At 41.4% G+C, this 4,102-nt stretch overlaps 1 protein-coding gene across 1 annotated transcript in view; it reads right to left on the bottom strand.

Moving 5' to 3' along the window:
• Positions 1-4,102, bottom strand: part of LOC106872908 (papilin) — a 151,893-nt gene that overhangs the window by 75,257 nt on the left and 72,534 nt on the right. The window lies entirely within an intron of this gene.

Below are 4,102 nucleotides of genomic sequence, written 5' to 3' on the forward strand. Positions count from 1 at the left end.
GAGAGAAAGTTGTGGTGGAAGAGTACAGCAGGGTTCGCCACCATCCCCTGCCAGAGCCTTGTGGAGCTTTAGGTGTTTTCGCTCAGTAAACACTCACAACGCCCGGTCTGGGAATCGAAACCGCGATCCTATGACCGCAAGTCCGCTGCCCTAACCATTGGGCCATTGCGCCTCCACATGCATATACATATATACATTCATACATACATACATACATACACACACTTGTCATTTGACCTATTAGAAACAACAGCCAAAACAGCATCAAATGATACCTACCACATTAGAAACAAAACCTCGAAGGACACACAGACAATGTGGTCCTTGATATCCTGCAGCTGAAAAGGAAAAAGACACCCACAAAACGACTGGGTGGACAAGGCTGGAAAGCCTTTCAGCCTTGGGTCAACTTTGAACAACACAAACATCTACATGCACACACCACATGTATAGCACTGACTGAAACATGTAAAAGACACACACACACACACACACACACATGTATACGAAAGAAAGTGTGTGTGTGTGTGTGTGTATATATATATGTATATATATATATATATATATGCATGTGTGTAGTAGAAATGTATACAAATATACAGTTATACATCACGGGACAGTACATCATATATATACAAATAATAAATGAGTATATGCATATATACATACAGGTATGTGCATACCTACATCTACCCGTATATATAGATGCATATCTGGGTACAGGTCATTGCAAACAAAACGTAGACAAAAAAAATAATAATAACCAGAGTACAGAAAACACACAGGCCACATAGAGAACATTTTCCTTCATCAGCTGCCACCATTCTAACACTGGCGTTTCGAAGAGTAGGGCAGGATGCATCGTTATATATATATATATATATATAACAATTAGAAAATGGAGGATAATATGCTGACAAATTTTGGGTAAAACCTCCACTTTTACCCGCTCCCATTGATTGCACCTAGTATAGCACTAGCGTAGCAATAATTGGGTACCCTCCCAGCAGTATACTGGATAGATACTATCCCTTAGTGGGTTGTACCCCCAACCCCTAACTCTCTCACGTTATATATATATATATATATTCAAATATGAATGAGGTATTGAAAGTCACAAAAATTACAAAACATCGATGTCTAACATTCCTGCAATGTGAGTTGATGTGAGTTACCTTGCTTGTCTATGACTTTCCAGGTGTTAACACCAGGTAAATCGATGGAATATATTCTCTTATGCCTATAACAGTAGTCTGCCGACGAACTAACAAAACACATGCATATTGTTCATATATGAATTAGAGTGTATTGTGATTTCAACATCTTTTCGACAGAACCACTCTTTTTCAGCAGCGACAGAAGTGCTGAAGGGATTAATTCAAAACAATGTGAATAAATAAGCATTTCGTTTGAGAACGAAATCTGAATGCCAAAAGATTAACCGTAACTAAATAAACACGGCAGCTCAAAAAAAAACAAAAACACACGAACGAATTGTAGCCTCGAGAATGTCTGAGATAAAAAAATTGCGAGGTGATAAAACAGTTGAATGCTTTGCAGGAAAATTGTTTTTAAGGAGTGAAAAAAACCTCACTAAATACAATTCCATGATGAAACCATTCAGTTCTTACTGGGAGAATCATTGAAGCCGTCAATAAGAGGGTGAAGAGAAACGCTTAGGACATTGTAGTCCAGTTGTTTAAACGAAGATGTGCTGAAGAAGATATGAACTCCAGTTGAGAGAAGATTAAGGACACTGGCGAAAGCAAATGGTGGCCGTTTTGAATTGTAAACGTATGTAAAATATTGTCAATAAATATGACAATCAACCTGCAAATTTGTAAAATTTATTTGATGATAAAATGAATAATAGGTCGAATGTGTCCTTGTCAAACTGTCCAACCCATGACAGCATGAAAAAAAGAATGTTAAATCATGATGATGATACATTATAGCGAGGTCGTTGCCAGTGCCCCTGGACTGGCTCTTGTGTGGGTGGCACATAAAATACACCATTTTGAGCATGGCCGTTGCCAGTACCGCCTGACTGGCCTTCGTAGGATTTTCGAGCGAGATCGTTGCCAGTGCCGCTGGACTGGCTCTTGAGCGGGTGGCACATAAAATACACCATTTTGAGCGTGGCCGTTGCCAGTACCACCTGACTGGCCTTCGTGCGGGTGACACGTAAAAGCACCCACTACACTCTCAGAGTGGTTCGTGTTAGGAAGGGCATCCAGCTGTAGAAACTCTGCCAAATTAGATTGGAGCCTGGTGTAGCCATCTGGTTTCACCAGTCCTCAGTCAAATCGTCCGACCCATGCTAGCATGGAAAGCGGACGTTAAACGACGACGATGATGATGATGATGATGATATATATATTTATAATGATAAATATATGTATATAGCTTTTGATAAATATATACATGACCACAAATATTGCAGGCTAAGCTTAGCCCATTCATTACAATGGTGGTATGTTTTCAATTGCCTTGTTTTTCTTCAAAAATACCCATTCCTTCCTTTACTTGTCTCATCCATTTGTGACAATGACGAGCATTGCTTCCCCCAGTTAATCTCCCGTATCTCACAAATCTTCAACGAGGGTTTTACATCATCCTTAAATCATAGTCTTGCTTTCTGTTGGGGGGACACTTTCCGCAAACACAACTGCCATGTAGTATTTGCTTAGGGATCCTCCGACCTTTCGTCCAGACAAGGTCTCGGTCACCTCAGTGCTCAGGAAGTCGACTCCACCCAATACTGCCATGTCTGGAACTCTGCAAGGACCAGCCAACATCTCTGCTGGAAGCATTCAAAGACCCTTAGATGATGCCTGTAAAGGGGTCCCTGTTTCACATGAGTAAACGAGTGATGGCAACACACATGCATGGTACACACACACACACACACAACACCACACATAGCATTTAATAAACACAAGATTCAAATGTCAGCTACATTTAGTTTCATGCTCTGGTAGTACAATATTCAGACAATGCCATATAGCATGCTCGTCCAACTACTGTACCATCAGGGCATGAAACTATTTGTAAGGCACAGTGAAATCCTGTGTACATTAAATGATATTTATCTCTCTCTGGATGGATGGAGTAATCTTGTGTTGATCCTACCGAAAATGGAACGGTAGACCCTGCAGTGGAAGTGTTAAGACCGATCCTGCTGGGGGTGTAAAGCACTTGTGACAATCTTACATAAAAATACCTGTGCGATACCATGTAAAAGTGCCTGTGCGGTGCCACGCAAGAGCACCTGTATGGTGCCACATAAAAGCACCGAGCACACCACGTAGAGTGGTTGGCATGTTGGGAAGGGCAACCAGCTGTAGAAACCATGCCAAAATCAGACTGGAGTCTGGTGCAGTTCCCCCAGACGGCCAGCTCTGGTCAAACTGACCAACCCATGCCAGCATGGACAAGAGATGTTAAATGATGATGATGATGATGATGATGACATTAGCATTTTATGTCCCTATTTTTCTATGCTGGCATGTACTGGCTGGTTTGACCTATGGATCTGGCAAGTTAGAGAACTGGAGCCAGCTCTACGGTCTGCTTTGGCATGGGTTTCTACAGCTGGATGCCCTCTGAGAGTGTAATGGGTGCTTTCATGTGCTGCCAGTTGCATGACATTGGCATCGGCCATAACTATGATTTCACTTGGCTTGATGGGGGTCTTCTTCTCAAGCATGGCATATCGCCAAGGGACTTGGTCATTTGTCATTGCCTCCATGAGGCCCAATGCTTGAAAGATGCTTTTTACGTGCCACTGGCATGGGTGCTAGTTATGTGACGCCGGCATCGGCCACAATAATACACCAAACTCTGACAGTTCCGTTCTTTCACCACTGATGTGTTATGGAATATAAATGTGGTGAACACCAAGTAGCGTAGGGGGTGACACTTGCTAAGGAATAAACCTGGATTTCAGAACCTTTGAAAGCATCCTTGACAATGTAGAAACACTGACAAAAACAATACATACATGCACACATATATACATATACATATATATATATATGTATATATATATATATATATATATATACAATTAAACCTTGGGAGAGGCATTATGCCGGTAATA

This window comes from Octopus bimaculoides, chromosome 30, assembly GCF_001194135.2.
Source record: "Octopus bimaculoides isolate UCB-OBI-ISO-001 chromosome 30, ASM119413v2, whole genome shotgun sequence".
Classification (NCBI taxonomy): Eukaryota; Metazoa; Mollusca; class Cephalopoda; order Octopoda; family Octopodidae; genus Octopus; species Octopus bimaculoides.